General features: G+C 43.2%; 2 long non-coding RNA genes across 2 annotated transcripts in view; one reads left to right on the top strand and one right to left on the bottom strand.

The window, feature by feature from the left end:
• The window catches only part of LOC308183180, a 441,868-nt gene that overhangs the window by 70,719 nt on the left and 344,860 nt on the right, over positions 1-26,289 (bottom strand). The gene's annotated exons all lie outside the window — the stretch shown is intronic.
• On the top strand, positions 2,894-6,572 carry LOC308186399. The gene is made up of 4 exons (XR_013944048.1): positions 2,894-3,012; positions 4,070-4,123; positions 4,577-4,642; positions 6,209-6,572. It is a non-coding gene; the product is annotated as an uncharacterized lncRNA (long non-coding RNA).

Raw genomic sequence — 26,289 nt, forward strand, 5'->3', positions numbered from 1 at the left:
GGTGAGGTCTCACGAGAGCAGAGCAGAGGGGGACAATCCCCTCCCTCGCCCTGCTGGCCTTGTTGTTTTTGGTGCAGCCCAGGATACAGCTGGCTTTCTGGGCTTCTGTGACAGGCAGCAGCACCGGGCATCACAAGGGCTGGAAGGAAAGGAACCAGTGTCGCACAGGGGCATCTTGCCCCTTAATCCTGACTTTTAAAGCCCGTTTTGCAGAACTCCGCATTTTTCCTCTCAGAAGCCCTCCCCTCCCAGCAGCGGCGGCAGCCAGCAGGGGGAGACGCGGGCACACGGCGGGGTTTGGGGCGCCGAGGGCCGCAGGGCCGGGGCTGGGGCTGGGGAGAGCCCTGGGGAAGGTTTGGAGGCAAAACCCGACAGAGGTTTTTTCCAGGCTGCTTCCGACAGGGGCTGAGGCCTGCGGCTCTGCCCTAGAGAAAACGCTGAGGTGATCGCAAGCCGCCCTCCAGCGCAGGAGAAATCCCTTGTTTGGCACGAAGCTCGCCTCTGGGACCCATCCACCTTCAGCCAAAGCACCCTTTTTGTCCACTTCTCCTTAATCCCCAGAGGGACGGCACTTCACATCCCTTTACCACAAAAGCTGCCAACCCTTCCTGTGCCCCCCGCCACCAAAAAGCAGGCAAAGGATGGAAATGCATCATGGAAATGTCCCAGATTAAAAATACCTAGAGCTTTTGTTTAGTGCATCTCCTGGGTCTTGAACAAGCTTTAAATGATAATAATAATAATAGCAATAATAAGAAGAATACAATCTTTAAATAAGAAGAATGCAATTTTTAAATAAGAATAATAACCATAACAAAACAATAATGAACCTAAATAATAATAATAATAATAATAATAATAATAATAATAATAATAATAATAAAGATAAAGATAAAGATAAAAAGCAGAAATGTTCTTACTCCACCCTTCTGGACGTCTCAGTCCAAATTCTGATTTATATTAGAATAAAGGAGCACAAGGAGTTAATCCCATTTATGTACATCGACACAACTCCTAGCTCAAGGCTAGCAGAGGCTGGGAGAAGTTATTAAATGAAGGTGGTATTCCTGCCCTGATGAGATTATTTTCTAATAAGAAAAAAAAAAAGTCACCACAATATTAGAAAAGAAGCAGGTTGTTTCTGTGCAGGAGCCGTCAGAGGAACAGGAGAGGCTTGGCGGGTTAGGACATTCCTGAGCCCAAATTCCAGCCCCAGAAGCAGCTGACCCGGAGCACAGCCCTTTGTCACCTCTCCTCCTCTGTGAACCCAGCCTCTCAGTACCCCCACTTTTCACAGGAATGCTGAACGAAATGCCTTGAAGATGAAGTGCCTGTGTGGCTGTCACGCCGCCAGTTCTCCTGTGCTGGGAGGATTCGTATGGTAGCAGGAGACAAGGCCAGGGAAGCATCAGTCAGCCTGAATTTGGCAAACGGGGGTGTCCGTGTCTGATGTCCCTCGCTGGCAGATTAGATGGGTGTGAAATGCCCCCCCCAGGTTATCCGTCACCATCCCCTCAGCTGCTGCAGGAGGTGGCTGCGCATTGCACCACCAGACGGTTACCTTCAGCTGGCCTTTGCTTCGCCGCCCCGACCTTCTGGGTTGGTAATGTTGGCTTAAACATCTATGATCTCTGAGTGTAAGTATCCCCAGTCTCTTTTATGGGGTGTTAACAATTTGTTCATATTTAAACTAATGTTTCTTTTCTCGTTTTCCTCTTTTCATATTTTTTTTTTGAAGCATAACTGAAAGGTATCTGCTGACAGGCCATTTTCAACGAGGTTTCCCTCGCTGTGGAGTCTGGGATGTCCTAGCTGAGGCTGCAGGTTTTGGTACAATGAAATACTGCAAAAAGACCATAATTTAAGTCTCACTGAGCCCACACATCAGTGGGGTGCAGAGCAGCACACAATACTCGTTCAGCAAAGCAGGACATCCACATCAGTGCAATTTCTGGTGAAATTTCTGGCAGCCACCAGGCACCACACTACACTGGTCCACAGGGACCACAATGGGTCCAGCCTTCTCTGCTGCACTGGAGAAAATGTCTGGCAGGTAACCTGGATCCTGCAACAGGAGATGAGTAGGTCAAGTACCTGAGGCTTGTTTGGACCTTAGTAAGAATGTCCTTTGCAAATCTAACATATTTGTTTTAAAAATATTTTTGTGATAGAGAGGCAACATTAAGAGTGAAATAGAGAATGCCAAGTGGGTTCTCAATACTGTTTGCCAGTCACCTTTCGTCTGCTGTCACTTGTCGTCAAGGGAAAAGGCGAGTCCTTTGAAGCACCACTGATATTATTAGAAATCTAAATATTTGCACTGCCTCTCTGTGTCTCCATGAGTCTCACACAAGACACTAGCTTCTCTGTTAGCAGCCAGGCAGGTTAAAGCCCCAATACCAGCCATGCTGTGCTTGCCAGGAGGCTGGGTCACAAGGAGGTGGGGAGTCAACGTGGATCCAAGTCACCTCTCTGCTTTCCTTCCGCTGTGCATAAAATATGACACTTAAAAGGATGCTCAAGCTGCAGTGGTGAAAGCAGGGCCTGCTCTTGTAGTGACACAGTGCTTCAGCTCTGCTGCATTTATGCCTCTTCCGTCCTGCTCCCAACACATGCACCCAACTTCTTACGGCAAGCTTTTGTCCCCTTTGCAACACTAGAAAAGCACAAAGTGAAATGCCAAGACTGAGACTCTATCATACTTGGGGAAAATGCCAACAAACCTTGTCTGAAGCATTATTCATTTAATTCCATGGAACTCTGACAATAAATATATGTTCTTGTGGTAGTCCTTGCTATTCTACACACCCTGACCTCCAAAAGAGCGTGAAGCAATCATCCCAAAGGAGAGACATCTCCCAGCTCCCCAGTCATCCTGTTGGAGGTCTGTTTTGCTCTATACAGGCAGATCAGGTTCCAAAAAGCATCATGTTTCTGGAGGAAGAACACTGACAAAATCAAAGCATGTGTGAGGAAGAGCCAAGCTGAAGCCAGGAAGACTTTCATCTGTCGGTAAGTACTCCCCTCCCTTTGTTCCCTTCTGCTCCCTTGTCCCCTTTTTCTCTGGAACAGGGAAGGCATTCCTGATGGAGACACAAGTGGCACAAGGAACATTTAATTGTTGCAGTGAAACCAGTGCAAAACAGCACAGAACTGAAGCCACATAAACCGGGGAAAAGTCAGAGATGTTTGTGTAGGAGCATCCTAGGGCAGCCGCAATGCTGCTGAAGCCTGTGATGGAAGCAGGGCCAGGCGTCACATGGAGATGAGTCTTTGCAAAGAATCAGTCTTAATATAATCAAAGTCCAAATGCAGTCCAAAATGAGATTGCTGTAAATAAAGGAGGAATTTATTAGTTCCAGATGGCTTCATAACAGTAAGTTTCAGAGAAATCAAAGCCAACATCTTGAAGAAAATAAACACCCCTTTTGGACCATCTCGCAGATTGAGGTATTGGCATAAAACAGATGCTCTGAATATGGAAAAGGTTATTCATATACATGATAAAAAATAATAATAATAATAGGAATAATAATAATAATAATAATAATAATAATAATAATAAAAGGTCTTCTTTCCTTTATTCTCCACATTTCTGTTACAGTTTGGTCTCCATACATTTCACCAGGTGAGACAATGGAAAACTTTTTTTTTTCTTCCTGATTAATTTTGTTTGTTTCAAACTTGTTTAAGTCACAAATTTCAGCCTGAAAAGTCAGCTGTGCTGTGCACTGCTACTGCCAGGGAATAGAAGTCAGGGCTATTTGTGCCTTGGTTATCTCTGAAGCAAGAAAGCCAAGTTTATGAGAAAATCGAAAATGGATCCATTGAACCCAACGATGTATCTTCATTTGCAATGGTGGGTTCAAAATTTCACCCCAAATGTTCTTCCTGCAGTCTGTAAACTGAACCTGAATCCAAATCTGAAGTCAGGTTTGGCTCTTTCCTACTTTTCCATCAGCAATAATCTGTTTGGAATTTTGTAAACATTAATGTTTATAATCCATAATGTTTATAATCCACAAACCAGAAACCCACTTTAATGTTGTGAACTTTGTTGTCTCTACAGAGCTCGCAAGGAGAAGCAGCAGTGCAAGTTTATTTTAGCCAACCAAGTCAGTTGGTAAGGTTCTGTCTGTATGCAGCAGTTCAGTCTGCTGTATAAGCCAGGGTCAGACGTGTTTACGTTTTTCCATAGTCACTTCATAGCCACCACCATATACAGAATCCCCACGTTCTGCATGCTTTCAGATGAACAAAATTGTACCTGGATCTTAGACTCCATCCTGTTCCCATTAAGCCTTCCCTAGCTTTAGCTGATATTTTGGGGCTCAGCAAAATGGTTGTCTACGCTTTGCCCGGATGTGAAATAATAAATTTTTGCTCAGTTCTGGCTACTTGTTTGGCTGGCTGTTTCTATCTGTACCTCTAATTCTCATAAACATTGTAAGATAGCCTGTCCACATTTTTAAAGTGATTTGCTCCTCTTTGCCCTTCCTTGCTCTAAGGAGCATGGCTAATTCCTGTTTACAAGCTGCTATGGGCCTTTTTGCTGATATTTCCTTTCTCTCTGCAGCTGGGACCACAGCATCTCTTCCAGGAAACCAAAAAGCCTCTTAAAACATCTTCAGAAACTTAACAGGTAGATATAGTTTCTAGTTTTATTAATTCCTCTGCTATGTTTGGAAGTCATTGACTTCTGAGAGTAGCAAAACTAATGAAAACACTTCACAAGGAAATAAAGTACTGTCCTAATAGCATGAAAAATGACATTTTTTATAGCTGTGGCTTCTGCTAAGAGGTGCATTTCCTTTCTGAGGGGCTCCTCTGCCACTCTGGGATGCCCCAGCGCCTGGCACTGCAGCAGCGGTGCTGCAGGGGGTGCCCAGCAGAGCGGTCGTTTGCCCTCTGCCTGGGTGGTGTGTCAGGGAAACATTCACTCTGGCTCCACCTTCCAAGCACAAGTCTCTCCACTGGCTGCCGGGCAGCTCCTGGTACTGGTAACCAAGCCCATTTTGGTTTTGGAACCATGGTGCTATCCCAGGAATAATGAAAAGCTAGGATAAAGCTCAAGATGAAACAAAGAGACTTTTTTTTTTTTTTTCCCCTCGCTATTAGAGGAGATCAGACGAATTCAGTCCCCGAGAATCTTTAGGAAATTAGGTAAACCCTTCCTGCCCAGATCAGCTCTGTCAAGATGTGACTCAGTCTCTGTGACTGCAAGCAATTATTGTTTCTGTCTCAGCTGCAAGGTCATCTCTGAAAATACTTACTTTTGATGAATATTCACCGTCTGAAGGCAAATGACGAAGGCATTTCATTTTCCTCCAAAACACTGTCATTTACACAGATCTAACCATCCCTTCCTCCAGGCCAATGTCACTTACATGAAGCTGAACTTCCTAAATAAAGCTAAAACCAGCTACTAGGAACAAAATGAATTTCTCTAAACACTAGGAAATGAGGGAAATGCCATTACACATGGAAAAGAAGGACATTTATTATTTTTTCCAAAGCTTTGTCTTATTATAGTTAGTCTTACAATGGCACCTACATAAAGCAATTCAGATAAGAACCCCCCTGAGATAAGCATTGTGTGAAGTACTTATAGTAAGAGGCAATCCCTGTAATTGCAAGGAGATTAATGTTAAAGAGATTGAAGCATTTCATAGCTGAATGTCCTGTCAGTGAAGCTGGATAATAAGCCTTCTTTTCACACACCATTTACCTTTAATGAAGGAGGATAAATTAACCTGCACGGTTCACTAATGACTTCCAGTACCCAGGCTAGGTCACTTTGGCTAAATCTGCATGGGAGACGTCGGGCAGACAAGAACGCAGAGCAGGTGGGATGGAAGCCAGCTTTGATCTGAAGGCTGAGCAACAGCCTTGGCATGGTGCTGAGGTTGCGTTCCTCTGCCTTGCTGACGTAGCTGAGGGAGAGAGCAAAGAGCAGGGAAAAGGATGACTCAACAGATAGCAAGAGTTGAAGAAGAAAGCACGTAAATGGCTTGCTTAAGGTCACCCGGAGCTTGTGAGGCCATGGCTGGGGTTGCAGCAGGGCACACTGGCGAAGAGCAGCAATGACCAGCCTGACACAGTGCAGACAAGGCATTCCTCTTCTCTTTCTTACTGTGCTGGCTGCAACTTTATCAAGCTCAAATTTTTCTTCACTAATTTCTCTCTGACTTTCTCTATTCCACCACAGGAGCCCAGGGTGAAGTGTTAGATAGCAGTGGGGAAGTTGAGTGCACACAGAAGGAATTCAAGTGTTGGAGGAAGCCGGGCTGCTGGACAGAGTCTGCATCTGCTGCTGAAGGCTACATTGGTGCTGACACGCTGGGTTATTTCTGCCATGATATTACCCGAGTGTCCAATTAAAGACAAGGTTAAACATGGTTTGAGATTAATGTTGTGAATACTTGCAAGAGGAGATTTCAGATTTTGCTTTAGTGTTTAAAAGGTCAGAAGCTTTACAGCTCCTCCTAATCTCCACTGCGATGCTTCCCAAACAGCCTCTCAGGTAGCACAAGACTAGCTGTAGGACATTGGGACAGCAGGGAAGTCTTCCACTGGCTGGGATTAACGGGAAAAGGTTGCACTAATGGGAAAATTACGCAGATTTGTTTTGACTTAAAAATGGTTGGCACTCCCCCCCCCTTTTTTTTCATTTTTTAATGTAGGGTATTAAACAGTTTTGTTATTGCAACAAAGTCAGTGTATTTTTAATACATAAAATGCAGGGATAAATAATATTTTTCCACTAGACTTTATTTGGGAATCAAAAGTACAAAACCATATTTTAAATCTAGCTTCTTAACCATGCCAAAGAGTGTGAGTCACACATGATGGTATTCACAGAGAAGCCAGCAGATGTTGGAGAAATATTTTGGTGTTAGATTTCTGTTCCATATCCAGAACCAGACAAACTGACCTGTCCAAAGGGTGAAATCCAAGAATAACAACAGCGGTCAAGATTTTCAAACTCAGGTGCATAAGAGATAAATCCATGTGGTGGGATTACGATAAAAGTTAATGTCTTTTGACTCCTATAAAATATATGAACAGGCACAGGCATGCATATATATATGAATATATATGAATAGGCAAGGTTTGTACCACAAAGGAAACTGGGGTGGGATTTGGGAATCTACTTGTAGGTGTCTGCATGTGAACTAGGGACTAAGCTCTCATTATATTGAAGAAGGATGTAGTCTCCAATAACTTCGTAGTCCATGGAGTTTGGAAATGAGTCAATTGACTAACTGCCAGGTGACTCCTTCAGGGTGAACTGATTTGTGCTGGGGGCTCCATGGTCTGTGTTGGTTGGATCTCCACTGACTGTAATGGGAGCATAGATGGTCCTCATGTCCTCCACCTACACTTACGTGTTTTATTGTCTAAATCCCACACCAAACGCTAAAATATGAACCATTTTTGTAACTGTAGTTGACGTGTCTCAAGCTATGTCTAACCAGCAGCATATCCCAGGTGCACCCACTCTGTATAGAGGTTGTTCCTTTGTACACACTGCTTTTTTCCCCCAGTACGTCTATTTCTTCACAGCAAGGAAACTGCAGTTCTCAAAGCACCCCTGAACCAAACCCCAGAGGCGAACACCGTATCTCAAAGGAAAGTGACAGAAGGGTTTCTAGCTTTGTCCTTATGAAAAATACAACCCAGTCTCAAACTGCAAGAAATGCTACACCATGCTCTGTACCTACAGGTAACAGGATCTCCTCACTTATAATGTGAGCCTGAAGTTTGGATTCTGACCATGAGGGAATCATAGAATCCTAGAATCACTGAGGTTGGAAAACGCCTCCAAGATCATCTAGTCCAACCATCCCCCTACCACCAATATCACCCATTAAACCATGTCCCTAAGCGCTAGGTCCAAGCTTTTCTTCAACATCCCCAGGGACAGTGACTCCACCACCTCCCTGGGCAACCCGTTCCAATGCCTAACTACTCTTTCTGAGGATAAATGTCTCCTAATTTCCAACCTAAACTTCCCCTGGCACAACTTGAGGCCATTCCCTCTAGTCCTATCGCTAGTTATCTGCGAGGAGAGACCAACCCCCAGCTCCCCACATCTTCCTTTCAGGTATTTGTAGAGAGCCATAAGGTCTCCCCTGAGCCTCCTCTTCTCCAGACTAAACACCCCCAGTTCCCTCAGCCGCTCCTCACAGGACTTGTGCTCCAGGCCCTTCACCAGCTTTGTAGCCCTTCTCTGGACACACTCCAGGGCCTCGATGTCCTTCTTGTAGTGAGGGGCCCAAAACTGAACACAGTACTCGAGGTGTGGCCTCACCAGAGCCGAGTACAGGGGGACGATCACCTCCTTGGTCCTGCTGGCTACACCATTCCTGATCCAAGCCAGGATGCTGTTGGCCTTCTTGGCCACCTAGGCACACTGCCTGCTCATGTTCAGGCTAGCATCAACCAACACCCTCAGACCCTTTTCCTCTGCACAGCTTTCCAGCCACTCTGCCCCAAGCCTGTAACCTTGAATGGAGTCCTGACAGCCTGGAATATCTACTTTGGACTGTGCTGTCATGAAAGATATTGAGATTTCTGACCAAACCCACTTTCTATCATGCTGTTTCCATGAAAGTCAGTCTTAGAAACCAAACATATACAAACAGCGTACTACCAGCCCTTGCAAACTCCCCTGGCACATCTGAGAACTGACCCAAGCTTCCAAATATTTTAAGAAATCTTCAGGGATTTTTCTTTTCCTTTTCTTTTTTTCTTCCCTTGTTTTATCCATTTTTCCATAGGGAAATTATAATCTGCTGGCTCCTGCTACATGGACCTACACGTTTCTGCAGGGTGACGCTGGAAATTAAGGTCTTCATAAAGCTCCCCCAGCAATATCTAATCTATATAACAAAGGACAGGAAGGGAGAGAAAATCAGCCCCGAGGTCCTCAGAGTTAAATGTCCGAGAGGGTGAGGAATGCCGCCGCGGGGGGAGGCGTGTGCGTGCAGCCCAGCCAGCTGAGATGCTGCAACTGCGCTGGAGCAGGGCTGGTAATCAGAAACACCCACAGCACTCGGCTTCGCGCTCACTGGGAAAGGCATCATGGAGCTCAGAAGTGTATAAAACGACGAGTGCTTTGCTTTTCTCCTGGGGTTAACCTTCTTGAAGGGCCAGGGCTGAAGAAGTGTTGAGCACTAAGTGGTGAGTGCCCCATCGTGCAGCCCAGCCACGCAGACCTCATGTGATCCCACGGGGGTGATAGGAGAACACACAGATGAAAGCCTGAAAAAGCCTCCTTGGAAGGGGTGGGCCTCACCAAATATCCAGTATATTTTTATAACCCTGCTCCTCAGACTGAGATTAAGAAAACAACAAACAAGCCGATCACAAAGGATCACAATGCCAAGTAAGGCAGTCGAAACTAATGATATAAATACACTTTGAACAGGACATCTTTATCAAGAGAGGAAGTAATAAGGGCTACAGTGACCAGGCAACATGGGAGAAAGGAGGATAAAGAAGGACCGAGATAAGGTTAATGAAGAATGACAAATAGAGCCAAGTGGCTTTTTCCTGTTAAAATAAAAGCCCCTGTCCTTATCTAGGTCAAGGACAGGGAGGGGAGTTTCCTCAGCCAAAGAACTGCACAAAGTGATCCCTGGCAGCTAAAGGGACGTGGGGACACTGCTGCTCCTGCCCTCCCTGGAGCCAGGAAAAGGCAAACACAATCAGATGCAGGTTCAGCCCTAGGAAAACATTGCTCCATTGGCCAGATTCATCATTTTGTCATTCCAGAAGTGTTCCAAGAAGGATAATAAATTGAAAGGATTAAACGAAGAGCAAGAATTGGCTGAAAGCAGATCAGTGCCTTCTGGCTACCAGACCCCATTGCACTTACAGCAAGAACTGTTTGCATCTCTCCCTGGTGTGGTTTTAATTTCTAATAATTGAGCTCCTCACAGTTGTTTGTGAGCAGACATCCGTGGCTGTCACCCGACATGGACCTCTCCCTGATGATGGCCTTCTTGGTGGATGGAAAATGCTGCGTACTCGGCAGCAGTGCTGGAAGACTCGGAAGAGCCCATGAACTGGCTGGCTTGGACAAAACCAGAGCCAGTGGAAAGAATCCAAAATACTTTCGAGGATGCTGGCTCAGGGCTTTTGAGACTTCAGGCCAAGATGACAGGGCTAGATGGCATAAAAGCAGAGCAGGTGTGAAGGTCAGGCAGAGATTTATGTGACAGCACCCACGGCCTGTTGCAGGCCAGCCAACACAATTCTCCATCCAATTTTAGACTCTGAAGAAAGGGGTTAAGTGAAAGCTTGGATTTGAACATAGATATAAGCAGGTTAAAGGTACGAAGTTATGTTCTGGTAAGCTGTATGTTATATCCAAACTAAGAAAAAACAAACAAAAAAAACCTTCATATACACACATCCATGCACATTCATGGCTTCTTCTAGCTCAGCTTGGAAAAAAGGACCCAGACATTCTTATCACGTAGTCACAAAATCAGATTTGGGAACTTTGGCAATGCTATTTATAGCCTAATTTACCCAGCAATAAGATAAGGTTGTAATGTCCCTTATCATTTCACAGAATTGCTCTCAGTCTTAACACATTACTGTTTACAAAGAACGTGTGCAACACAGATGGGTGCTCTCTTCGTATGACGTGCACTTAGATTGCCATCTGAAAAGCATATGTGAGCAGCAGAGCATGATGCAATGATCACCTGTGCTTTGATGAGGGTGAAAAAAAAATATGAGAAGGAGCTAGTGGTAATAATAATAATAATAATAATAATAATAATAATAATAATAAAGGTGGAAAACTCACAGTAGCTGTTCTTTGCTGAAACAAATCTGAAAGATTTACAACCTCTCATAGAAGCTGCAGAGGAACATCCTAGCTCTTGCCTCCAGACAATGCACTGAGACATTGCACCGAGAAGTGGTTGCTGCTGAGGATATCTGAAATGAAATATTCCATGTGGCATCCTTTGTGTTTCCACATGGAGCCTCTTTTGACCTCCAAAAGCTATTCCTTCTCGTTGTTTTTATCCCATGCAGATATAAAAGTTCGTCACAACTTCATTTCATTAGCGGACACGTGTACGTGAGAGGACTCCCAGCTTCAAAGCAACCCATTCTTTACAGGTGGAGGTGGGCAGCACATGCAGGTCTCCGCACAATTACCACATCACTCAGGATAGCTGGTGATCATTTGTTCCAATAACTTCTTAAGTATTCTTTTTAACAATAATTTAGTTTTGTCTTTTAATAAAGAAAGCAGATGTAGGCTCCAGCAGAATAAATCCTCCATGAAATACCCTCTGAACTCCAGACAAATGTTTTTTAATAGATTTACGTTACATATCATTTAAGGAGATATTCAGGTGTACAGACTTTGCTGGCAGCTGCTTCACAGGCCTTTTCTGCACTAAAAATAAGCTATGAAAAATGACAGCACAATAAAGATATGGCCAAAAGGATAGCACTCGGTAAAAGTACCATCTGCTCATTTAAAAGCAACAAGCATTTAATATCCTGTAGTAACTCTTGTTTTTGAAGCATTTTACTATTCTGAAATATTTGCAGGACAAAGGTCCCAGAAGTCCCAGGAGAAAAGAAAGAGCCACTGCTGCAAGAGCAAATGCAGAACCAAACAACTCATCGACCAGCTCAGCAAAGAAATGTCCTTTGCTCGATTGTGGCACATACAGTCCCTGTTTAGAGCTGCCCCCTTGCTCAGCAATGCCCCCCAACTTTGGGGAGCGGAAATAGCTCAAAATCCAAGCAAAAAAATCTTTGAAAATACTAACTCATCTGAGTTCATGCTGTGCAAGGAGAGAAAGCAGAGAAAGCGTTGGGACCCGACAGATCTGAACATGTGGAAGTGCTTCTCTGTTGACCCAAAGGTTTTATGGAAGCTAAACCAGGCTTATTATTGAATTTCTTTTTTGTATGCTGTAAATTACTAAAGAGAGGTCCCAGATTTCAAAATCTGGCCTGGATTTCAACCTCCCAAAGTGCTTGGTTGATTGATTCTGTGGTTTTAGTTCAACTGCTGTCAAGCAGCCAGTTGCAAAACTGGCATGTGGTTCCAGCCTCGGATTTTGATTATATTTGGACCAAGCAGAGGGTGCGTCTGGAGCTGGGATTTTACATTATGTCTCTATTAAGTAACATTTTGCAAACACTCAGTCCAGAAGGAGAGAGTACATTCCAAAGGGCACAGTCTGTTTAAAGAGAAAATTGTATTTTAAGCTTCAGGTTCCCACCTTCTGCACCGTCAGGACTGGAGCAGCACTCAGCACAGCGTTTACAAAGGGGGTTTATAGCTTGCAGGACAAATCCAGCCCTCAGCACAGGTAGTTCGCCAGTTCCTAGCACAACAAAGGGCTCCATAACAACATGTTGGAGCCCTGGGCACAGCTGCTCGAGCGTAGCTCTTGATGGAGCAGTCAGAGATGCCATCCAAGACCTCTTCCACCCCGTGAAACTCGAGCCATCATCAGCAAATTCAGTGTGGGTCTCCCAGGAGAGGACTCCCAGGCTGACCACACCACACCTCTAACAACAAAAAGGACCATGGCATTAAGGACCTGTCTGTGCAACTCCATCACAGGGCTGTGACCAAGGGCTCACCGGCTAGTCCTCCCAGCCTTGGTACAGATGCCCAGCCCTGCCAGCCCTTCACCGTGCCAGCCTTGCTCCCAAAGCCAAGCCATAACAAGGGGCTTTCCCAGAATAAAACCCTCTGAGCAAAGCAACAGCCACAGTGAGATGCCCTGGGGGGTGAACAGAAGGAAAGTGGGATATCTGGTGACCTTCCAGGCTCGGCACATTTTCAGCTGAACTGTGGGTGATGGGTGGGTAACAGTCCTGTGGGCTTAAATTAAGCAATAAGGAAACTGTACTTCGATCAAAGCAACGGGAAAGCCTCCACACAATATTTATTTATCTCTAGATTAATCTATCTTAAAGGTCTCAAACTTATCTTGTCTCTGCAGTAGTTTTTACCATTTCTGGCTGTGTGAGTTTTGCTGCTGCTGATGTCCGGCACTCAGCACCCATGAGCTAATCCTCACACTGGCCCGACAGTGGGTGTGGGTGAGAATCCCATAAAACAGCTCACGAGCTCTTTGAGGGTAGGTGTCCCCCAGGGGTGAGTGGCTGTACCATTCATTTTCTGCATATTCAACCAAAAGAGGTTTTAGAGGTTACCTGTGTCCTTGTGGCTCCTCATATCCCTTTATGAAGACACGATAAAGTAGCTTCTCCTATGGGAACTGGAGACAAGAGGCCTGTCTCCTGCCTTACAGCGCCGTGTTAATCACCTGTCCCTGCTCCCGCTTACCAGTAACAAAGTCAGCATGTCTAATCAAGCCTGACCTGAATGAATTATGATGCATTTCTTACCTGAAGTGACAGCCAGAGATAAGCACCCTATAAAAAAAATGGAGTTCCTTGAAATACTGGTATATACAAATATCACTCAATAAAGAGCGCTCTTCTAAAATTACTGACTTTATTAATTGCAGTATGATTTCCTTATCTTCCCCTCCTGATTGCTCTAAAGTGCTAACGGAGCTATAAGAAAGTGAGGTTCTTTTTAATTCTGGGTTGCAAACCATCAACACAGCTGCAGATTCATTTCCAGTTGAGGATTCTTTCTGGTTAATGAAGTTAGAGCCGGAAGAAATCCAGTTTGGCTTTGATGTTTTAAACAGTTTATGGGCCTGACTGTTGGGAGGGGAAAAAAATAACCTTTTATTTGTACTTTGGGCAAATTAATTTTTGAAATGGCTGAAAGGCAGACAATGAGCCTTGCACTATCATGCTTGCAGAGCTGCTTTTGAGATTGAAGCTAAGCATAAAAACTTCTTGGACGGAAGCCTGAAGTGCTCCCCGGGGAATAATTGTGCAACAGCAGAGGGATGAACTAGATAATGAAATAAATCTTTTTTGCCATTACTGTCTGTGATGCTAAACTTATTAAAGTGCTGCTAAGGACATGATAGCAGAAGAGACTTTTAAGACTCTCGTAAGACTTGCGATGGAAAAAAAAAAAAAAAAGAAAAGTGCAGCTGTAAAAGCCAAAGGAACTGCCAGGCCTGCCGATACACTGTGCAGCCCAGGCAAAATTGTAATTCTGTGAATTTTTAGAATTCCCCAAAACTGCTAGGAAAAAAAAAAAAAAAAAAAAAGGCTTAGGAGCTACTGGAGAGAATGTTGAAATAGGAACCAGGAGCAACAGAGGTGGTGGAAAACCATCTCCTGCCTAGAGGACAAAACCACCCAGCGTGCTTGTGAAGGGCAGGACCTCTCAGGTCTGCTTGCTCCAGGTCATGTCATATTTGCAGTGGCCAGAGCAGGTAATCCCTTCAAAGGGATGGAGAACCACCCATTCTCTGGAGGCAGCCGAATGTCTCCAGATGGCATGGGCAGGGAGAGCTGGGGTCACAGCTCGGCACTGGGGTCTTGCAGCTCTGTGGGGAGGCTGTGAGGGAGCTGAGAGGGGTAGGAGCAAAGAAAAGAGGGATGGAAAGGGAAAGCATTGATCAAGGACTCTGTGTGGTTTGCTGCAGCTCAAAACATCTCAGAGTTAGCCAAAACCTTGCTTCCAGACATGTCATGAGGACCCAGCAGACATGTATAAGTCTTGTTTCATTGTCTGGTGTTCGTGCTCTAATAAAACTTGTATTCAAATGCCCTTTTCTTGAGCTTATTATAGGAAAATTTGGAACAGCTTTGAAGTCCTATGTTCTAGCTCTGGCTGCCTTAGGATCCCTGCTCAGGATGTACCAGAGCATCTTGGTGTCACCTTCCTTTCTTATGATAAGCAAGGCGAGATGTCTCAGTGTTTCATGGGTAAGAGGCAAACTACCTGCAAAAAAAAAAAAAAAGGCCCCATACTTCCTCCCCAAATAGTCTTGCAATCCTATGAAGAACATCACAAACAACCTTCTATGTCTCCTTTTTTTTTTTTTTTTAAGCTGGGGGGTAAATTTCTCCACCACTAACAAAGCATTAAATCATGCTCAGTGATACAGCGCTACCCTGCAATACGTCCATAATGTTTGGTTTCACAACATATTAAAATAGTGCATAGCATCAGCTCTGGAGAAGCCTGTATGACAGCACATGCAGCAACTTCGAAAGGAGAAGATAAGAAAAGAAACAAAGGAGGGAAAAAAAAGGTGCTGTGAGCTGTCTGGACAAAGCGGAACATACTGTGGCTTGGAGATTTGTGCTGTAATATGTGGCATGGCTTTGGAGAGGTCACATATGAACCTGAGAGGGAGGGAGAAAATGGTTAGGGGCTAAATGCTGCAGAAAGCAGCTGGGAGGAAACAAGGCAGGAAGAGATGGAGCCTTTCTTGTAAAAATCCCATGGATTCGCAAGAGAGTCAGCCACCTAAAAATGGTGCCACAAAAGCAGGAAAACCTGTCTGAAGGTCAAAGCAATTTTCCTGTTCCTGAACCAATACAGAGGGGATATGATGGAAGTAGGCATGCCTTTTTGGTGAATAAGGTTGTTTCTGCTTAGGTTTGATGTGTTCAGAAGATCAGAACAACACCAAATGTGGAACTAGATATGAAGCATGGTTTTCCTGACTTCAAGGTGGTTTCCAGAGCGTGTGCCTTGACGCTGGGCCATGTATCCAGAGTGACATAACCAGCACAAAACAAGCATACCTTGGAAAGAAAGGAATGGAAGAAGGCATTGAAAGAGGGAATAGAAAGTACACTTACAAAGTACAATGAAGTGATGCAAAGCCCTGTGAATTATGCAGAGCTAAGAACTAAACTCATCAGGGATGACTTGAATTTTATTTTTTTTCAGTACGGAATTTATAGTTTCCTTAATTTATTGAGCCCACGGCAAGGTAAGTCAAGTGGCAAAAGAAAAGAAAGGCTGTGCTGGGGCCTATCCCATGTCTTTCTGGTGACTATGGAGTGTGGTGAGGGAAGAACTGGCTTGTGTCTTCGTTTGAGGCCTTCCCTTGTATCAATGACTTTCACTGAATCCCAGAAAATAAGAACAATTCTCAAAGATGGGCAGAATCCCCAAAGAAGTGCTGTAGAGTACACATTTAACTCAAAGCCCTTTGAATTTTAAGAGGAAATGTAGAATGTTCCAGGCTGACCCATTAAACCTATCTATAGTACTTTGATGTCGCTAGACCAGCTTCTGAGTACCTTCCAAATTTAACACTTTTAGCTGTCAGCTACCTTTCCAAAACAGGAAAGTTCTGCTCTCCTGTAACTAAACTAGGAGCCTTCAGCTCCTCTGAGAGACAATAGAGAGAAACAATTTTATTCAGTGATTCATCTGACCTACTTTATACATCAACTTTCGGGAAACTTGAATCATGGCCTACAAGATGGCTTCTTCTCTCCATTGACGGCGAAGTGTTTATCACTTTGTAGACATCTGCATTTACTCAGCCCAAATTGCAACCAGAGAAACTAAAGCCGAGACCTAATTTTCTTTTGTTTCATTGGCACATGACATTTAATCTTCTTCCAAATCTGTGCATGGGAACACAGAGAGGAGAAGTAAATCTAGGTCTGAATTCCAGGCTAACCGATGATCGCTAGATTATTCTTACAGCCTGATACAAAATCAGAAATGGTTTGTTTTCAGCTTCTCTTTCAGTTACAACTAAATTTTCCAGACAGCCCAGTATGGTTGGAGTTCTTCTGTTCAACAGAGCATAAATATTACCAGTAGGCCAAATCTCAGTAATTCTTCTACGTTAGAATTCTTGCTCAGACTTGTATTACTTGTCCCATCATGGAAAGCTTAATCGTAACTCTAATTTGTATCAAATTTGAACCACACCAAATCTCTCTAAAATGACCTGTGCCCAGATTACTTTGCTTCCGAGTATTTACATTTGAATCTGGTCAGGGAGCTGTATAGCTGTTTGAGGTGTCATGCTCTGCTGTTGGTTAGTTGAAGGGTGAAAACAATTTATAGGATTTCTTTGTGGTGACATCACTCAGGTAATAGGTTTGCAGTATTTTTTTTTCTCTTTTTTTTCATGTTTTTTCTTTTTATTTTTCCTTCTTTCTCAACTAAAATACTGTATTTCCCAGGGAAAATGTTATTTTGCATTTCTCTTCCCTTTATATATATCTCTTTCACTTCATGTCATTTTTTCCCCACTTTTAGTAGAGCAACTTTTCCCCTTCATGTGGGGAATAGAAGGAGCTTCTACCCACTTTTACCCAACTTGTAGTTGGCAAACTCAAGCTGTAAAGTAGTGATGCTCCTGATGTTCAGCTTTCTGTTGACACATTTCTGGAGACTTCACCCTTTTCTGGGTTGAAATAACGGTTTGAAAGAGATTGTTGCATAGAACAAAAACGCTAGTTACATTTTGGATAAAAGAGGCTGCTCTAGTGCTGCTGGTTTTGGAAGGGGAGCTTATATTTTAGCAGATCAGGGATGTGCAGCAGTTATATGTCGCTTCTTGTTTTCTGTAGTCTGCCCAAGATCTGATCAATCTCTAGGCTCTCAGAAAAAAATGTAAATATGCTCTACAGATGTTTCTTCTGTACAAATAGCTACAGTCTTTGAAGAGCCCATCCTTACTGCACATGCTCTAACTTTTTACTTCTTTTTCCACATGTGCTCAAACTATTCACACTCATGAGAGTGTGGTGCTAACCAGGGCCCGGCACTAACCTGCCTGCAAGGGCAGCAAATCCACCAGACCTCTAAGATTGTTCCAGTTGAAGACAACAGGGACAAATGTGGGTTTTCCCAACAACGGGAAGCTGTCATTGGTGCTGGAACCAAGGGTTGTAAGTTGGTATCTGTTCTGCTCTGAATGACTGCTTCTGGCAGATGCCCCCCAGGAGCACCAGGAAAGTGTTTGATTTTGTCATGGAAATGATTAAAATAGGAGTGGGAAAAGGGAACGGATCAACAGAGAGCTCAAAATTTAGGATTATGAAGGATTAGCAGATGTGACAAGGAAGTTGAGAAGAATCTAAATTTTCGTGTGGCTCCATGACATGGGGGATATGTATCAGGACAGGTAGCCAAAGATACAGAATCATTGGAATCAATGCAGAGGTGACATACAAGCTGAAGAAGGGAATGCATGGCAAGCACAGTATTTTCTTCAGTGTCTGTGGGGAGATGAGGAGACATCTCAGACCACTGGTGAAAGAAACCAGCCCAGGTGAAGCAGCAAGGTTAAAAAGAGGGAAAAAAGCCGTTAAAATGGTGATCAGCTGGGGAAGGAGAATGGCACTGGAATGAGAAGCCTGGTGAGTGAGCATGGGAGCAAGAAGTTTTTGTTTTGACTGTGCTCAGGGAACTTGCAGCCTTGGTTAATTGTTTCACTCAGGCAGGGGAGGAATATTTCACATTGAAATGGTGCGGGGATGAAGAAGGGTTCTGGTTGGCTCATTCACAGCAAACCTGTGTACCTTAACCTCATTATTTTAATCTCTAATGAAGTCTATTTTATGACTGGATGGGCTTTTCACTTGTTTATAGATCAGCTCCTCCATGTGGTCCCCCTCCTGGCAGAGGTCCACTCTTCCCAGCCTCCTGGCCCAGCACTTTTATAGACATCTCGCAACTTTGACCTTACTAGAAAAAGCTCTTGGTGTTTGCACAATCAGTCAAAGGAAATACTGAATGTCATGTATTACCTTTGTGGAACATGATCTCGCAGTTGGACCCCACTAGACGTAAATCCCATACAATTTAAGAGATCTGTTTTCAACCTGCTAGTATTGAGACCTCACAGCAGCTGGTGGATATTTCCATTTTTTGTATAAAGACAGTCCTTGGGCTTGACACTGTGTTTGATATAAAGCTATGATTTTGTTTCTGAGAAGGTTGCTCCCCCATCATTTCCTTCTTCTTGAGAATGGATTGCATCCAGATATGTCCTTATCTTCTTTCCCTTGCAAGGCTGTGCTTGCTCGTGCCTATTGGCCTTCGAAGAGTTGTTCAACACTCCAAAAGAAATAGAGCCAGCTTTGTTTCCAAGCTCCTATTACCCCTCTTCTTTATCTCTTAGTTAAAAGCTTTAATGGATCTGTTCAGCTAGACCATTTGAGGTTGAAGGGTATGAAGAACTTCAAAGGTTAGGAGCTTTATCACTGATTTTGTGAAAAGACCATATAGTTGGATTAAAAATAAACTCCACTCACAACACTACATGGAACTTTGCTGATCTATTTTTACTGCATCACAAATAAAGCTGTGAAGAGGGGGAAATCCCACTGACTAAACAGGATGTGTGGGAAGGATAGAACATGACTCCATCCCGTATTACCCAGGTACTCATTAACTCTTAGAAAATCAGTTTAGACAACATAAAGTGGAATGTCTCCAGCACCAGATGGTAGTGATGAGGAAGAAAGAAGAGTGGAGCAGACAAGATAAAACTTGGCAGGAAAATATAGAGGAATTTCTGTTCATTAGGACAGAGATTGGAATCTGAAAGTGCTAAATTTAACCATTCCTTTGTTGTCAGGAAGTGTCTGAGAAGCTTACGGACAAAGATAACTTCCATCCCGGCTGAGATTGTTGGCCCATCCTCAAAAAATCACCCAACTAACTAGTGACAAATTTTCTGATTTAGTTTATGTGATGGATCATCTGTGGTATAAAGCCATGCTCCACGTGTGCCACTGACCAGTGTGGGTACCAGCTGGATCCCTGTAGAACAGTTTGCAATTTCCAACCTATTCCAAAGTTCAGAAATGTGAGCATCCTCTTGGTCCACACGGCTTTAATTCAAGGTTGATGCTCATTGATATCCCCTTAACTGCAGAGTATCATGTACTTTATTCAATGTGTCCCAGAGCATTACCAAGTATCCTCATCCTTTGCCACAAAGAACATTATTTTAATATATATATTGAAAGAAAGAAAGAAAGAAAGAAAGAAAGAAAGAAAGAAAGAAAGAAAGAAAGAAAGAAAGAAAGAAAGAAAGAAAGAAAGAAAGAAAGAAAGAAAGAAAGAAAGAAAGAAAGAAAGAAAGAAAGAAAGAAAGAAAGAAAGAAAGAAAAAGAAAGGAAGGAAGGAAGGAAGGAAGGAAGGAAGGAAGGAAGGAAGGAAGGAAGGAAGGAAGGAAGGAAGGAAGGAAGGAAGGAAGGAAGGAAGGAAGGAAGGAAGGAAGGAAGGAAGGAAGGAAGGAAGAGGCAGTATTAGTATGAAAGGTTTATTCTTTAGAAATGATCAGGTACCCTCAATAAATTTCTAGATGCATGAAAGTGAACCATAGTAATGAGGAAAGCAGTTTTCCAAACTAATTAAATGTCTTTGTGGAAAGAAAAATTTCATTGACAAGGATCCTATACAGACTTTCATGCACGCGCTGTGCAGATAGACATATTTTTGGAATGCCTCTCCTGATGAAATATCAGGGCTGTTATTAATCCTGCCTGTCAATTTTATTGAAAGCCGAACAAATTGCATACAGCATATGAAGAAAGAGCAAATGTAAACCTTCAGTGGCAAGTAGGAGAAGAATCCCCAAGATTAAAGGAAGCCATGTTTTCTCTTTTACATGCTTTTAAATGTAGCATGTTCTGCCTTGGTAAGAACATTTAGCAGACACTTAGCATACACAAACCAGACTTGCAACAAAACTGTGCACAGAACTCAGAAGCTGCAGACCTTCATTGCCATGTTTATTCAAGGACATAGTAGCAGGGGTAGTTGGTCTCTTGTGAGGTGTTGTGAAACCTACAGCCTCCATATGTATGAAGTTCAGAGACATCATGTCTAATAGTTCATTAAACCCTTCAGTCTCTTCCCATTTCAGCTTCAGCCTACAGATCTTTCACAAAAGCAAGCCTGCACGGCTGGGCATATGGTTCCCTTTTTTCATGTGGCTTTTCCCTCCAGAGTCAGCAACAGGGTTTTTGGAAAAATAATGTACATAATGGTGATGGGGCCAGAGTTTGGTACAACCATAACTAAAAGTCTCCTTGAGCATCAGTTCAGAGATTGCTGTTTTTCCTGTACTGCAAGACGTCTTTATGGAAATCTGGGAGCAGCTAACAGAGATGAGCAAAGCAAAACACAAACTGAAACCCAAATAACCCAACAAGGAATGGTGGAATTTCCTTAGTCAAAACTAATACTGAGGGAACAGGATTTGCTCAGGTGAGGTGGGTATGTGACTTTGGCTGTTGTACCACGATGGTGATGGAAACCACAAAGCCCAGCTTGGTGCCAAGCAGCCAGGACTCTCTGGGTTGCTCCTGCTGCTGTGGTAGAGGAAATTGGGGTGCTGGCATCCCCCAGCTCATGCCAGGTCACTCCAACATGCTGGAGACCCCCCTGGGGCTGCAGCCAAAGCAAGGTGGGGATGTGGGGAACCATGCTCCTTGCACTGACAGCAGCACTGAAAAAATGGGATTGTGCAAACTTGTGCCAGTGACATTCATAACGGTGATTCCTGGTTTAACTCTTGCATCCAAATATGCAAAATACTTCCTATGACAAACAGAGGATTGCTACTAAAGTCTTCCATAAAGTGACTTCACAGACTGTTTTTTAATCTTTCCAGATTGCAAGAGCCAAAACTGAGAGTAAAAAGATGGCAACACTATTTTTTTATGGGGCAAAAGAAAATATTCTATTTCCAGATGTCTCACAGCCCTTTCAAGTACAGAGGAAGATAGGGTGACAGCAGATTTTATGATTCTTGGCTTCAGAATTACATCAAAATTGTGTTTTATCTGACATCAAAAGAATGAGCTGTTTTATCATCATGACAATGCTTTCTTCTGGTCGGATTAGTAACAGTGCAAATAAGGCAGCTATAGAGAATGGGAAAAAAAAAAAAAAAAGTTTTGTCCTTAGGCTTTATCTGTGGTTTACCAGCTTCTAAACAATCAGCTATATGATGAAAGAGAACCAATAAAGCATTTATATTCTGCATTATTGCTAAACAAATGTGTAACTTTTTCTAAGCTTGAACTCTAGACAATTTTGAGGTTTTGTCCCATAAGACCCCAAACCTATTTTGGTAATATTACACCAAAAGCTATGCTATACCGCAATCTTAATTTAAGTATTTATTTCTGGTGAAAATTAAAATAAAAATTGAAGTAAGCGTGCTGAAATATGCTGTCTATTTTGTACATAACTTACCGCAGATTCCTAGCATTACTCAAGCAACGACTTAATTTGTAATAATTGTTTTTGGTGGACCACGTGTAACTGGATTTCAGCAAAGCAATTGAAATGGTGCCATATGGGGAATTACTGGTAAAAGGGTCTGGCTGGAGCAGAGACAAAAGGTGCTGAAAGGGGAACCATCACGGTAGAAGGAAGGTGCAAGCAGGTTCCCAAGCATCATTCCGAGCCAGACTTAACTAAATATATTCACCAGCAGCATTCGTATATGAAGGAGCACATCGATGAAATTTGGTGATGACAGGAAGCTGGGAGGAGCAGCAGAATATCTCACAGGAAGAACTCAGGGAGCCGATTACTGAAAAATACCCTAAAGATATTCCATTATACAAAGCCTAAGATCATATACTTAAAAGGAGATTGTGTTTCCTGGATGAACTCTGCTGGAAACAAGGAGACAGAAAGTCTGTTTTCATGATGAGGACGGGGAAGTGTGAATTTCTGATGCACGTATCTGCACAGGCCTCCAAGGGTCTTCAAAGCACCTACAACTTCATGTCCAGCCACAGGACGTTTTTTTGGTCTTTCTCCTATTAAAGAATGCCCTCCCATGGGAGGCAGGTGTTGAGGGGTTCATCAATAAAGGCAGGAGTGTGGCCGAACCCCCACGCAGCTGTATGCAGAGACATCTCGAGCCCAGGGAGTAGGCCCCGCTGAGAACAGCAGCAATCCTTCCACCTGCACAGCTCTCTGAGCCTAACCTGTTATTTCAGGCAAAACGTCTTTCAGAGGGATCAGCACATCTGGAACCTTCGCACCAGCACGAAGGATTGCTTTTCCCCCACCCACACGCTCTGGGAAAGTCTTCCCTGCCCTTTCATTGCCCACAATGATCCCTCAGAAGGGCTGGCTGGATACAAGAGCTCCCACACGACTGGTGACATTTAAGCCATGTGGCGGGTCCTGCTGCGCGCCACTCCTGCTCCCACCGAACACAATAGCAGGCTTTGCTGGGTGCAGGACTGAGCCCAGTGTGACATTTTCTTCCTCCCCACGCCTCTTTGCTGACTGAAACTTTTGTGAGACCGCGGAGGCCAGAAAGCCCCTGTGGTCCCACCTGCTTCTGCAGGCCCTGGTCCCACGCTCGGTTCACCCTGAGGCAGTGCCCACCCCCTTGCGCGCTCGTTTCCCTACCAGCGATGAAACGAGGCCCCCACATGCCCCATCCAGAACGAAAAATTCTTTGAACTTCGGACAAGAGAAATTTGGTGGGTGCTGTTGACAAGCCATGGTATCATCCTCCAAGCAGGGACACCATCTTCCCCAGCGTGGGGACCAGAACACCACCACAGGCAATGTTAGGTGAAGTAGGGTATGATTGGGAATTCATTAAAAAATAGCCTTTTGTAGCAATTCACAGAAACTGAAACACTGTTGAAACATCCTGATTTCAAACAACTTTTTACAAGAAAGGTTTCTTTCATCCAGGCAGAAATTTCCAGTCAAAACCAGAGTGAATACCAACTGCCTGCCCCAGAACAGCCAGGTCACTGAGTAGGCACCCACTTGCAGCAGGGAAGCACAAATGTAAAATTTAACCTGATTTCTGATGTGAACCTTTATCCCTTGTTTTTCCCCATTCTTTGCCATCAAGGGAAATTTTATTTTCAAGGACGGGCAAGAACAGAAGGAGAAAGGTGAAGACAGTGGGAAAATACCTAAAGGAACGGTTTTCTAGCTAGCTGAGGTTTAAAACCATCTAAAATACCACATTTAAACCTATCCCTTTCTATATGATGGCAAAGATAGTTCAACCTCTGCTCAGAAGTGGAACTTTACGTTGGACAAGCCTTTAATGAACTTTTCCTGATGTGAACATTTTTGTCCTCTTCTTAGCAGCCCATGGTAGGAAATACACCTGGCTTCACAGGGGAAGGGATGCAGAAAAAATATATCTAAATCATCATTAAATTATTTTTTTATAAAAAAAAATCACCAAATCTAAATAGTTTCCTATACATATTTTATGCTGTGTTATAGGAATTGTATAGTAATTTTTATAATACAATTGTATTATACATTATTACTTCTGTCATTCCAATGAAGAGCTAAAAACGTTCATATGTCCATCACATGACAATATTTCATAAACACTCTTTGTTAGAGAGTTGGACTTGGAGTTGGCCAGGCTTCCCAAGAAAATACTCTTCCTTCACCATATCAACATGAAAAGTGATTTTCAAAACTGGAATGAGCATAAATAAGCAAATATCAGGTCACATGCATCAGATATTTTCATTATATGTGTCACTTAAGTGGAATATTTTAGATCACGATCATTTGCGTGAAGTATTAGAAGCATTTAACTTCTTCTACTGATGCATACTTATCTCTTAAGTGCAATTTATTGTAAAAACAAAACAGCAACAAAAACAGCAACAAAAATAAACAACAAGAACAATGTCCACAAAATGTTTGCAGAACATTCATTGTCTCCCCTTGAGCCACAATCACTTAATTACTGTGTGAGAGATCTTTGGATAAAGAGCAGCATGAGCCTGCTCTGCGACTCAGCCTTTTCCCACTTAGTTTATCTAAACAGAAACCCAAAGCGTCACTGATAATTTTGTACTAGGTATAACCAGTGTTGGTAATTGTGTTTGGAGCATGCTAAGATGTTTCTGTTCCAGAGTTGTTTAAACATTGACGTGTAAAAACCCAGACTAGCTTTAACAGCAGGCACAAAGCACATACTAACAGGAAAAAACATCTTCTGGGTGGAAGAGACCAGGTTCCTAATTCTCCTGTCACTGACATTTACGCTTTTCCTGTGTACCTACAGACAAATCACAGTCTAAATTTCTCACATGTGGGTGTTATACACTGGCCTCAGATTTAGCATTTACACATTTATTTTAAGAGGCTTGATGTAACTCAGCTTGTAAGTTTTTATTCTACACCTAGTGGAACAGGGAATGGATGAACAGTATTATATGTACTATTCATGCGCAGCCATACATGTGCACATATATACATAGCAAACAATTCACTAAATTTCTTGCCCTTGAGGTATAGAAAATATCGCCATCTCGCTCTCCTCTGCTGCTCTGCTCTGGCCGTGCTTCCTTTTTTACTCCAAGAAAGCAGAAAAGATTTTACCCACCCATCATACTTTATCCACTCTTTGAAAGCTTCCCTTCTAAAGGCCTGCGCATATTGCGTTGGCACTCTACCAAAAACCGGCTAACAAATGGCAGATTAAGTGGAAACACGGAAAAGAATTTCAAGCATGTATTATACTTGCCTGGAGTTCAGCGTGCAACTTTAAGACGAGGGCTGCCCTCTAAACAGGCAGGCCTGGGAATTCGGTTGCAAAACAATTACAGATGCAAGGAAAATACCTTTCCTCTGAGAAAGAAACTTGATGATATTCTGCAGTCTTCAGTAAACCGAGTTCACTGTGTGCTCTGGAAGAGCAGCATGTTCTGTGCTGTCTCGAGACTTTAGCTTCCAGCTCCAGCAGTGCTCTCTGAGGGAGTTATACCGTATTAACCGGAATTTATGTTATGTCAGCCCCTTCAAGATGCAGGAACAGAAGATTAATAACCATTGCCATTCACAACCAGAACAGCCTCTCTATCCCCATTTAGTGCTCGGCCTTAAAATACAAGAATAATGAGGCATTTAATTCAGTTCTGCAGATTATCAGCAGTCATGATCAGCTGGACAATGAAATTTCTAGTGTCATGCTTGTATATAATTTATTTACATGTGTTTCCTTGATGAATTATTTTGGCTGCATGACTATCTTCCTTACAGTTTAAAGCACAACTCCACTCTGCCCATCATCTTGAGAGAATAAAAGATCTCAGCCTATAGTCTGAGAAAGCATTTGAGAACAGAGGCCTAGTGGATGGGAAATACCTACACTAAACCAGGTTTTATTTTCTCAAGCCCATATCCAGGTATCAGGAAATTGTATGGGCAGAAATTCCCAAATCCAGTAGATCATTTCTGCACTCCAGTGCTCCCCTAAAAACTGTTAGTCTCATTGTTGGCTTCAGAGGAACTTTTTTCTTACTCCATCAACCGAAAGAGGACCTGATTTATGTCTTTATACTGACTGGTTCAAATTTGTCCACAGTTTATTGGCCCTAAATTTAGTAAAA

The sequence above is a fragment of the Anser brachyrhynchus genome, assembly GCF_964034855.1.
Source record: "Anser brachyrhynchus genome assembly, chromosome: 1".
NCBI classification, from domain to species: Eukaryota; Metazoa; Chordata; class Aves; order Anseriformes; family Anatidae; genus Anser; species Anser brachyrhynchus.